The sequence below is a fragment of the Lagenorhynchus albirostris genome, chromosome 8 (genome assembly GCF_949774975.1).
Source record: "Lagenorhynchus albirostris chromosome 8, mLagAlb1.1, whole genome shotgun sequence".
Taxonomy (NCBI): Eukaryota; Metazoa; Chordata; class Mammalia; order Artiodactyla; family Delphinidae; genus Lagenorhynchus; species Lagenorhynchus albirostris.
This window is the reverse complement of record NC_083102.1, coordinates 91,105,775-91,118,977: the sequence shown is the minus strand read 5'-3', so window position 1 is coordinate 91,118,977 and position 13,203 is coordinate 91,105,775. Positions and strand designations below refer to the sequence as shown.

Below are 13,203 nucleotides of genomic sequence, written 5' to 3'. Positions count from 1 at the left end.
AACGAAAAGACCTATTGTATAGCACAGGGAACTATATAGAATATTTTATAATAACGTATAATGGAAAAGAATCTGAAAAAGAATATATGTTTATGTATGTGTGTATTTTATTTATATATATAACTGAGTATGTATAACTGAGCCACTTTGCGGTATACCCGAAATCATTGTAAATCAACTATACTTCCATAAAAAAATTTTTTTCTCTTTTAAATGTTCAAGGATAATGAAAACAACCTACAGAGATTTGGGCAGAAAAAAAATTGTTAAAACTAAACCAAAATTACTTTGGTATCAGACTTATCTTACAGAGGTCTAAATGCCATAAAAAATTTAAGCAAAAATACTATTATTACCCAATGAATTGTATACACCCCCAAATTATCATTATGTAAAAAAAATAAGTGAAATTTCTCCGACATTCAAAATTTCTGAAATTACACCACCACAGCAGTACCCTGTCTGAAGAAAATGAATTGAGTATATTCTCTAGCTGACCGAAACATGAATCAAAATCAAGGAGTCAGGTGAATGTGAATATAAATATAAAAGAAATTGCAGTGAATAATAAAAGGAGTAAAATAATTTATGTTTCTCTTTTAACAGAGGCCTTGTAGCAAAGCTACTTAGCAGTTTGTACAAACACACACTATAAAAATTCCTCTGTGTTTTAACAAGTGAAGGAGTTGACCTTTTAAAGGCTTGACTCAGCGTGGTGAAAGAAGGAAAGACGAGAAACCATCCAAACACTTTAAATTATTTTCCACATACCGACTGGGACCTAAATAAATACTCATCCTTTACAAAAGAAACTGTTCTGGCACCTTAAAAGTGAATCCCAAGGAGGACCGAGTCCTCAGGAGGGTGGCTCCTCTGGGGTCCCAGGGGTGAGCCAGACAATACCTGGTGCTGGGCTACAAGAAGAATCACTGTGCAAAATACAGAGTCTGCAACAAAGGGCTCGTATGAGAGAGAGGACTCCCACATCCAGAGGAAACACATAAGCCACACCAGAACACAGCATGTGACGTGGCATCTCAATGGATATTAAATATGAGGTGGATTCTCTCCCCAGTGTCCTTTGCTCCCAAGAGTGTAGGCTGGTAGAATTTCCACTGGTCCGCTGCCTGTTTCTCCTGAAGTGAGAGCTTCTGTTCCCCAGGCTTTCTCTACTTTACTGCCTCTGCCTCCCCAGTTACACCAGGGCCCCTCTGCCAAGAGTTGCCCTGGGGATTCTGAAGCAGGTGCTGTCTCCGCTTGAGTTCAGCCAGCTCAGATAGCTCCATGGTGGCCCAAGCATCTTCCTCAGAGGAACGTCTTCCATTCCCAGCCTGGAATCCTGGGTCATCGGCTTCTCGGTGAGACACTCTGGGCAGTAGGCCTTACAATTCCAGAGGATATAAGAGGTATCTCAGTAAGGGACTTGGGGGCAATGTTTTAGTAGCTTTGGAGTCGATGCAGATGGTTCTGCTCACCACAGTCTTCCCTGAAAGTATTTTCAAGCAACCTCAGAGCCCTTGCATTCATCATGGCTGCTCCTGGATGTCACACTAACTAGTCTGGTGGTTCATGACATCAGATATAGTCCTCATAAGTTATACGTCACCTGTAGCTGACAAGGCTACATCGGACCTAGGAACTGTTATGCCCCTTGGCCCTGTGCCACCATCTCTCCATCTGCCAGCATTTTCCTTGGCAACTTCTGAGATGCTCCAGAGCAGCAGATTCTCTGGGTTCTATGATCTGAATGTTTTTACCTCCCCCAAAATTCATGTTGAAAACCTAAAGCCCAAGATGAGTATTAGGAGTGAGACTTTTGGGAGGTGATTAGGTCCTGAGGGTGGAGCCTACATGAATGGGATTAGTGCCTTTATAAAAGAGTCCCCAGAGAGCTAGCTGGCCCCTTCCACCATGTGAAGATACAATGAGAAGTCTGAAACCCAGAAGACGGTCCTCACTCACTGGCAGAGCTCACACTCTGGACCTTTCCCAGTAGACCTAACTTTAAGCCACAATAAGAGCAGCCTTCTGTGAAGAGGCAGGGGTCATCCAAGGCACTGCAGCCTTTTTGTCCAGGAGCCGCTGCTTCTTCTGTTTGGGGGCCATCTATCCCAAGAGTTTATCCTTTCTTTGGAAGGTCTGAGGGCAACGTAGTCACCCTGCTAGGGTCTGATTCTTCAGATGGCCTCTCAGTTCAAGATGCACTGCTTCTGAAGAAAACCACTGGTGCTGGGGAAACTTCCAATGCCCATATTGGGGGAAATTCTCCAAACCTGAGATTGAGGAGTAGGAGAAACACTGAAGGCAGTGTTTGATGAGAGAAGAGCTGAGAGTAGCTCATGCATGAAAGGAGCCTGGGTGATCCATTGGTCATGGCATGCCCTCCTACCTGTAGTGGAGTGTATGCTCCACTATAACCCTGCTTTAAAACTTTTCAAAATATGGGTAGGCACTGTAATTTAATTCTCAAAAATTGTCCTTAACAAAGAAGATATAAGATGTAAAATATAAGGGAATGATAAACCATAAAACCATCACACGTATCCATTAGTTTATTGTTAAAATGTAATTCTGAGGAAAAAGATAGAAAATATAAATATAGAATATTGGGAAGAAAAGGGGATATTGATAGATAAGGTGAAGATTTTTAAGTTAACAGAATATTATGAATGGACTTGAGGACAAGGGGAGTGGGAAGGGTGAGCTGTTACGAAGTGAGAGAGTGGCATGGACATATATACGCTACCAAATGTAAAATAGATAGCTAGTGGGAAGCAGCCGCATAGCACAGGGAGAGCAGCTCGGTGCTTTGTGACCACCTAGAGGGTTGGGATAGGGAGGGTGGGAGGGAGACGCAAGAGGGAGGAGATATGGGGATATGTGTATATGTATAGCTGATTCACTTTGTTATAAAGCAGAAACTAACACACCATTGTAAAGCAATTATACTCCAATAAAGACATTTAAAAAAGAGAGAAATATTATGTACAAATGTGTTATGATGACAAATAGAATCTTGATGAAATAAAAGATTTTCTAGGAAAATATAAACAACCAAAACTAAGACTTAAGCAGAAAGGTAAGCAGGTCAATAACCAGAAAAAAAAATCCTTACAATAGCCTAGTGGCATTTTAGATGTTCGATCTTAAAAAGAGATCAAAGAGTTACTTCTTCAAAAGGAGTTGGGTCCACATGGTTTCATGACTCAGTTTTTTCCAACCTCAAGACTATAGAGCATAGAGAAATACAGAAAGCTTGCCAATTCTTTTACAAAGCTGTGAAAACCCTGACATTAAAATATAGAAAACACAAAAATATAAACTATAGATCAAGCTAAATTATGGCTATAGATTAAAAACAAATATTAAATACTAGCAAATCAAGCAGACTATTTAAAGAATAATGCATAATAATAAATTGGAATTTATTTTAGGAATGCAAAGATGGTTTAATGTCAGGCAATCTATTAGTACAAGTCACTAGGTTGGGGAAGTTTAAGATTCATTCTGATTAGAATAAATTCTTTATAATATAGGTCAGAAAAATATTTACTGAACATGATAGTGTATCTTTGTTAAACCAGCAGCCAGTAGGAGACTTAAGTGTGACAAATTAGAGGCATTCACTTTAGAGTGAGACTCATGACAAGGGAGTGTGACATCACTACAGGTATGTCATTTTGCCCTTCAGTTTCTTGTTTATCATATTTGAAATCACTAAAAATAATTAGGCTCCTTATAGGAGTGTGGGAAACATGAACATTCATATTCTGCCAGTTGAAATATCAGCTGGAACAACCTTCCTGAAGAGCAAAGTTGTCAAAAATTTATAAATGTGCAATCCCTTTTCAATCATTTTCTTATCGAAGAATCTATCCAAAATATTTTTAAAGTGGTACACATATAACTGCACACAAATACAAGGTCATACATGTAGTTGTTTATACTAGTGAAAAATAGAGGGGAAAGAAACATAACTGGGGACTTCCCTGGTGGCACAGTGGTTAAGATTCCACACCCCCAATGCAGAGGGCCCAGGTTCGATCCCTGATCAGGGAATTAGATCCCGCATGCATGCCGCAACTAAGAGTTTTCACGCCTCAACTAAGGAGCTGGTGAGCCACAACTAAGGAGCCCGCCTGCCACAACTAAGGAGCCTGCCTGCCACAACTAAGACCCAGTCCAACCAAATAAATAAAGAGAAAAAGAAACATAACTGTCCCCTATAAGGGACTGTTCACAGAAACTCTGTTCCATCCATTAGCCAGAATACCATGCAGTCATTAAAAATGATTCTGTTAAAGATTACCTAGTGGCATGAGAAATATGTACAATGTTTTGTTAAATTTAAAAAATCACAAAGCATGTTTCCACTTTAATTTTAGAATTGTATATACAGAAATAGAAATTAAAAATCCAGAAGCACATATATAAGGGTTGTTAATCCTGGACAACAGGACTCTCTTTACTCTATTTTGCTCTTCTCTGTTATCTAGACTTTCCACCATGAACATGTATAATGCTAGAAATCCCAAAGTCATAAAAATGGTATTTATTCATTCAACACACATTTACTGAGACTAACTATGTGCCAAGCACTTCTAGGTGCTGGGCTTTTGGTAGTAAACCAGACAGATCAAGTTCTCCTCTCACTCCAGGGAAGAGAGACACAAGGCAATGTCACTCAGTGATAGTGTCCTAAGGGAAACAGAACGAGATGTGATGGAGAGTGGCTGGTGGGGAGGGCTTTGTTGGACAGTCACAGAAGGCCCCTCTGAGAAGGTGATGGGCTAAGACCTGAATGAAGAGAAGCCAGGAGTTCAAAGATGATACAAGCAGACGAGTCAGTATGGATGAGCTCGCACAATATTATTAAAGGAAAAACAGCCTATTAGAAAACAGTATGGGCTACAGTATGTAGACTTCGCATCGAAAAATCTCTTAGGATATTTAGAAGATGTTACTAGTAGTCGTTATCACTTTGGCAGTTATGGGTAATTTTTACTTTTTTCTCTTTGCTTATCTGTATTTTAGGTATCGGTTTACAATGACTATGTATCATTGTTACTCATTCCCTCATTCAAAAAACTTTAGTCAGGCCTGTTCTATGGTGCTGGAAATACAGCAACAACCAGAGAAAAATCCTGGACCTTATGGAGCTTTACTTTGGATATGAGGGAACAGACTTTAAAGTTTTTAATTAAATTAAATAGTATGTTCATAAAATATTAATAAAAATATTAAATAGTAGGTAAATATCTTGAACATAAAAGGCAGTGAGGTGGGATGTATGAAAATGTGGAGAGAAGGGACAGTCTAATTTGGGGGTGGGCCGTACAGCTTTTTAGGGAAAAGGCTTTCTAGGCAGAGGAATCAACAGCACAAGTGCCAAAGGAGTGAGAATGCTGAGGCCACGGGCTGGAGTGAGTGAGCTGGCAATGAGGTGATGATGGATGGACGATGGAGTGAAGAGGTCAAAGACAAGGTGTGGAGGGGGTCGGGAAGCAGATCCCACAGGGTGGTCAAGTCCATGCAAAAACATTTACTCTGAGACACAGAAAGGCACAGGAGGGTTTTTGAGCAGACATGAGACATGATACAACAATTTTTAGCAGAATCACTTGGGCTGCTATGTTGAGAACAGACCAAAGGGAGCAAGGGCAGAAGTAGGGACCCGTTAGGAGGCTATTGCAAGAATGATGAAGGTTTGGACCAGGATGACAGCAAAGGTGTGGTCAGATTCTGGTCTACAAGTCTGGGTCTATATCAAAATTAGAGTCAATAGAGTCTGCTTCTGGATTACTTGTGGCAAGTGGGAGAAAAAGAAATCAAGGATGACTCTAAGGGTTGATCCTGAGCAACTGGAGTTGTTATTAGCTGAGGTAAAGAAAACTGCAAGGGGAATAACTTTTGTTTGTTTGTTTGTTTGCAGGGGAGGCATTAATTTTGGACATGCTGAGTTTGAGATAGCTATTAGAGATCCAAAAGAAGAACTCAACCAAGCAGCTGGATATATGAACGCAGAGTTCAGGAGAGAGCTCTAGGCTGGACATGCACATGTGCGAGTCCTTCAGGTAAGGATGGCATTTGACTCCATGATCTAGATGTGATCACCAAAAAAGGGGTAGAGACAGAAAAGCAAAGGGATGGGAAGCCTGCGCCCTGGAATATTCCACTCTTCATGATCCAAGAGAAGAGGAGAAAGAGCAATGGAGGCTGAGAAGGTAAGAAAATGAGGTGGAAGGAGAGGAACTAGAAAAGCACAGTGTCCTGAAAGCTACATGAAGAAAATACTTCTAGATGGAGGAAATGACCGACAGTAAAATGAGACCAGATAAAAGATCACTTGATTAGTAATGTGGAGTGTACTGCCCTTGACCAGAACCGCTTCAGTAGAGCTGTGATGATCAATGTTTGATTGGAGGGGGGTCCAAGAGAGCATGGGAGGACAGAAATTGGAGTTAGCGTGAGATTTGCTTTAAATAGAAGGGGAGAATGGGGTTTCAGTTAGTAAGATCAAGAGAAGATTTTTTTTTTCTTGAAAGCTGGGTAAAATAAAATAAATTATAAAGGGGGAAAATAGAAGATTTTTACTGGAATTGGGGAAATATAAGCCTATCACATTTATTCCAGGAAAAACAAACCACTAATTGGTGGAATATTTTCAGATCTTTGGGCACTTTGCCCCTGACCACCATCTTTGAGGTCAGAATCAGGAAGAAACAATTCAAGGTTAATAGAGAGAAATAAAGATGTTTTCAAAGCAGTATGGTGACCACCTCTGGCTTCTTTTTATAAGTTAGTCTCCTATCCCACCAGTCCCTTTACTCTCCTAGGCTTATCTTCCTTGGAACTTCTTTTTCCTCACTGCCCACTTTTTCCACATCCCAGCATCAACCCTCTGAAATCCAGGGTCAGTAGACCCACAGAATTAAGACTCTTAAAGAAAACTTTATGCGCTTCCAATAAAATCTCTTTCTTGAAGAAAAACTCAGTATTGCAAATCAGCATGGTTTATTTTTCGAGGATCAGAATGCCACAAGCAGTCAGACTTCCTGAGCCAATAAAAGAAAATACTGGCTCCAGTTATCAGAGACCAAGAGGAGGGAGTAAGGGCAAAGGAGTCATTTTTCTGAAATTCTGAAAGTCAGGATTTCTTCAAATGGGAGCCCAATCCATGCAAAGCAGGGCTCAGGATCAAACAAATTGGTTGAACATTTCATACTAATTCATCTCCCTGAGGATTTACGATGATGTTGCCCCGAGAAATCCAAAAGAAAAACACATAAAAAAATGTAACCTGACCTTCCCTTCCCCTTATTAAACAGTTTAGTCTAAAGCCATTAGACAGGGCCAAGCAAGGTAGGTGTCTGCATGGCCTGGCCTGGGGTGCAGAGCCCAAGAGGAAGGCATCCATGTAGGGAGGGGGGTACCATAGCAATGCCTGACTGGTTACCTACTGCAGTTGAATAAAGGCATCCAGTTTTCTCACGCCCTAAAAAGGGAGGTACGAAAAATGAACAGGAGTACACTAGAATGATCTGGTGGATCAGAATTAGAGATATCGGTATAAATATCTCTATGTATTAGAATTGAAAGCTTAGAAATAAATGTAGATATAAATGTTTGTATGTATGTGTTAGTGACTCTGTGTGTGTATGTGCATACGTATGTATGTATTCAAACCTACATCATCTTGCTTTGTCCAGTGAAGGGGCCTGGAAGCAGTGCCATCCAAGAGCCATGAGCACACCTAGACCAGGACCTAGGCTTCCAAATATTATTCTCCAGTAAAAGTAACCAGAGCTTCTTGAGAAATGGCTTATTCCAAGACTCTGGCAGGGAAAGTACAGATGATCTTGGAATATCTTGCCAGAAAGCAAGGAAGTGCTCAAAGAATAAGGGAGACCTGTCAAAAGAACATAGAAGCCAACTTGAAGAGGTTCCCACTGGCCCAATCTGGGACAATTTGAACATCAAATAAACAATGAGAGCAAATGCAATTCAATGAGAATCCTAGCGTCCATGCTGATAAAAACAAATGAATAACTTGAAACTTCAATGAAGAATGGGATATGTACATGGTCCTAAAATCTCTCCCTATAAAACACTTATGAATTACAAAGTATAAAAGTGTCACTTCACACTGAAGAAACCATGCAGACATCAGTAATCAAGTCATCAAAGTAAACATCCAGATGTGACAGTCCTACTGTTCCTACCGTAAGTGAATAACTTGAATCTAATTATGAGGAAACATCAGACAAACCCAAATCAAGGAACATTCTACCAAATAACTGGCCTGTATTGAAGTGCAAGAAAGAATGAGGAACTGTTCAGACAGAAAGAAACTAAAAAGACACAACATTTACATGCAATGCTTGAATATAAACTGGGTCCTTCTGCTGTAAGAACATAAAAAGCACAAGTGGAAAAATTTGAATGAGACCTGAATTTCAGATGGTAGAAATGAATGCATGTTAATTTCCTGATTTGTATGGTTGTGTTGCAGTTATGCAGGTCAATGGCCCTGTTTGTAAGAAATATACACTGAAGTATTGGGGGTCGTGGGGATATCAAGTTGGCAACTCACTCTCAAATGATTCAGGGGAAAAAATGGCTATGGACCAGAATTGCAACTTTTCTGTAAGTGGGAGATAGTTTCAAAATAAAATTGTATATTTGGAGGAAAAAAAACCTAATCCTGATTCTCAAACACATATGACTGTCGAAGTTGCCTGGTGTGATAACACCCCTTGGAATTAATCTTCCACAGCAGATCCTTGGAGGGGCACTTCTGTAAGCAGTCCTATTCAACCCCTTAGCGCAGGGAGGCTCCATGGAGAGGACAGCCTTCTGAGTTTGGAGCCAAAGCATTTAAAGACAGCCTTGCTCTTCTCTACCCATGAACACAAGCTTAGGTGAAGAGAAGGAAGAAAAAGAACTCTGAATTGTCTACACAAGGGGACAAGTTGAGAAAACATTTAGAATTTATGTCAAATTCATTGCATCTTGGTAGAAACAGGAATCAGCCTAATATAATAAAAGTACAAGGAGTGCTCTCATGGTATCATTTAATCTTATCTGTACCTAGCTTTTAAGGAAGAAGTCCTAAACATTATTTAGTATAAACGTTGTAGGGCTTCCCTGGTGGCGCAGTGGTTGAGAGTCCGCCTGCCGATGCAGGGGACACGGGTTCGTGCCCTGGTCCGGGAAGATCCCACATGCCGCGGAGTGGCCGGGCCCGTGAGCCATGGCCGCTGAGCCTGCGCGTTCGGAGCCTGTGCTCTGCAACAGGAGAGGCCACGACAGTGAGAGGCCCGTGTACCACAAAAAAAACAAAACAAAACATTGTAGATATCATTAAAATCAAATTAAAAGATGAAAAACATTGACGTTCTGAGAAGCAAAGGACCTTGTGGAGGTGAAGCCAGGATTAGAAACCATGTTTGGCATCCCACGACTGTCTAAATGGATGTCCATGCTCTCTCCACTACACTAGGTGGTTTTCTCTAAGAATAGAGAAATTATATTCTGTTCTCCAAGAAACAGAATGGTCTGGAAAAATTGAGACAGAGATAAACTAATCAGTATTTGAATAAGAACCCACTTGTCACTCTATTTAAGACATATTTTTTTAGTCTTTTACCAAAAAAAAAAAAAATCCCCAAACATGTAGGATTGGTAGTTGAACAGTCTTCTAAGACACATTCCTAATTTACCAATGCATGTCCTCTTAATGCTTCTCTGCTCGCTCTGCTTCATTAATTCCAACTCCCAATCCACCATCTTGTAAATGGGAGCAGTAAGTTACTGGTAACCTAACAAAATTCATTCAGCATCTACATTGCTTCTCCCATAAAGTTCACTATGTTACTGAAGTACAAAGTAATCTTGCTTTTCCTTCAGTCTTCCAAATGTAATACTTGTGAGTTTATAGGAAAGACAGTTGGAACCAGAAAATGAAATAGTATCAATTACTAATATTTCCCATTCTCTGCTAAGGCTTGTCTTATCTGAAGCTTGTAAGGTTATTTAATCTTTTCCATCATCTCAGGGAGAAGAAAGCCTGGAAAATCCTAGTCATTCCACAGTAACTATCAGTGGGACTTTCCATAACTAACTGGATGCAAAATAAAAATCTTAAGAAGTTGATCCAATTCTAAAACTACTTCTCAACTTATAAATAAATATGAAGAGACAACCCATCCATATTTTCTTCAAATAACATCTGGTTTCTTGGCCAGACTGCTAATACCTGAAAAAGTTTCTGAGTTTGTTCCAACAAATCTACATTTAAAGAGCTTAAAAACGCATTTATGCACTAAACATTCTTTTCTACATCTGACTTAAGGCCAGAGATGGGACTGTGAGACAGAACCTTGCCAAGAAATTGGAAAGATGAGGAATAAAATGGCCTTCTAAAAGCTAAACTGTGAAATCAACACTTGACAGATCAGGGCAAAGAAATGAGAAATCACCACATGGACAGAGGGAAATATATTCAGTGTCCTGTAATAAACCATAACGGGAAAGAATATGAAAAAGAGCATGGATATATGTATGTATAACGGAATCACTTTGCTGTACACAAGAAACTAACACACCATTGTAAATCGACTATACTTGAGTTAAAGAAAGAAAGAAACAAATCACCACAGGGGGACAAAAAAGCTTCTAGGCCAGCAAGATTTGGCTGTGACCCCACTAAAGATACAATACACATATCTGAAGACTATATTAATTGATCATGGAGTCATAGAAGAAGGATTGCTAAGACAACCGGAGCAGTACCCTCCAAGGCCCCGTGCAGAGCGGAGGGAGTCTGGACCAGCAGCATTGGGGTAGCATAGAATCAGCGACAAGGCACCACTCTGGTGAAAATGATGCGTCACTTTATCTTAGCCTGATTACGCTGGGCTGGCCTGTCGTATGCATGATGGAAAGCTCAACATTGAGCACACGGCCTAGCCTAGAGCAGGCAGTCATTAGACTCCATGAATTTGCTCCAACTCTTTGCTCACAACTTCCTGATTAGAATTTGGCTCTCCACATAGGTCTGCCTACAGGGAGAGAATGAGCTAGTCAGATTTGAGAGTGCTGGCCCCCATGCCAGCTGCAGCACTCACTGAAATATCCAGTGTAACATTGGAGCTTGTTTGCTCCTAGTGTGCTCCCCAAGGAAGGGCCCTTGACTGTGCTGCCAGATCAACCGTCTGAGCCCACAGGGCTGGCAGGGAGTCTCTGGGCCATGGTACATTCACCAGGATGGCGATGATGGCGGTGGCCATGGGGATAGCTGCGGCCGCACGCTGAGCGCCTTTCGTACTATGTGTCAGACCAGTGCACTATGTGCTATTCACAGTTGAACTCATTTCATCCCCACAACAAAGCAATACATTAGGCATTAGTAGTATTCCCATCGAGTAACTTACCCAAAGACCCACACTGGGAATCTGAATTCAGAGGCAGATTTATCTGACTCTAGAGCCTAATCCCTTACGTTGTGAAAATACTACCTTGGGGCGTGGGAGCGGGGGCAGCCACGAACCCTATCCTTGTCCTGGCCAAACTCCTCTGTGTCAGCAGTGTGCTTTGGGCCATCTCAGCCCACCTTCAACATGACTACTCATCAATACGCCACTATCATAAAAGGCTTCACAACAACGAACACAAAGAGTAGCGCTTGACCCTTTATCACAAGTGCAGAAAACCAAACCCCATCTCAGCGAACAGCGTCCCCATCTACTCATGCCATCAGTACTGTAAGCTTCAGAAGCCAAAAATGACTGTTCCCTCCCCCCCACGACCCTGCAGCATAGCGTCTAATCATTTGCACCTCCTTCAATAAGCCTCTTCAGTATCCTCAAGACTTCCCTAATGCGTCCACTTCTCACCATCACCATTGCCACTCCCCGTCTTTCACCTGGCTCTCTCTACAGACATCTCCTAGGTCATGTTTCGGCTTCTTCTCTTGTTTTTCTTTATTCTCGACCATACAACCAGTTTTCTTTATAAAATCCAATCACGGCATTCCACTGCTTAAATATCCTTCCCTGGGTCCCCAACCTCCCGCCATACTCCATGCTTCAGTCTTTTTTTTTTTTTTTTTTTGCGGTACGCGGGCCTCTCACTGTTGTGGCCTCCCCTGTTGCGGAGCACAGGCTCCGGACGCGCAGGCTCAGCGGCCATGGCTCACGGGCCTAGCCGCTCCGCGGCATGTGGGATCCTCCCGGACCGGGGCACGAACCCGTGTCCCCTGCATCGGCAAGCGGACTCTCAACCACTGCGCCACCAGGGAAGCCCTCCATGCTTCAGTCTTAATAGTGATTGGCCTGCAGTTCTTGGAATATTCTCAGCCCTGCCTGTGGCAGGATGTCCTGGAATACACCCACATCCCCCTGGACCAGTCTCCCCTCCATGCCTCGTTCCCTCTAATGGTCAGCTCGTCCGGGGGTTTTGGGACTTGCTCCTGTCCCACCTCCTCCAGGAAGCCTGGGTTAGGTGCCTGTCTGAGGTGCTCTCGTGCCCAGCTCATCCTTCACCCCACTGTATGGGAATTCTTACTGACGTGACTCTGCCCCCAGACCGTGACCTCCCTGAAGCCCAGGACTCACTCTGAATACAAAATGCCTGACACGAAAAAATGCATGTTGAAAGAATGAATGAACAGACAAGAGCCTGTTACATCATAGATGTCAGAATCCACTCAGTTTCCTCAAGTCCCAGTTCTTGGTCTTGAGAAAGCTGTCTAATCTCCCTCAACCCCAGATTCTCTGTCTGTAAACTGGAGATCATAAAAGCTGCATTGTCAAGTTGTTGTGAGATTTAAACTAAACCATATGGTATGTGGAACGTCTTCAGCACCATGCCTGGTACGTAACAAGTACCCAAATGTTGGTTGTTGCTATTATTATTACAAAGACCTTCGACACTTGACAGAAAACAGTCATGTTCTTGAAAGAGAACAGATACCCCCAGTGCACCACGATGACTCGGCTGCCCCAGGCCTCCTCAGCATTCATGGTTTACAGTCATCATGCACTGTTTTCATTCTCGAACATACTCCTTTGAAGGGTTCTAGCACTTCCATACTGTCTTCAAGATGCCTAATACTTGGGCAAATGCTTTTAGGTAAAATGATATCAAATTTGCCCCACCTCTTACTGCCCACTGGAGCCTTAAACTGTGGACATTCACATA

The 13,203-nt window shown here is 41.9% G+C and overlaps 1 protein-coding gene across 1 annotated transcript in view; it reads right to left on the bottom strand.

Moving 5' to 3' along the window:
- The window catches only part of EPDR1 (ependymin related 1), a 34,665-nt gene that overhangs the window by 19,994 nt on the left and 1,468 nt on the right, over positions 1-13,203 (bottom strand). The window lies entirely within an intron of this gene.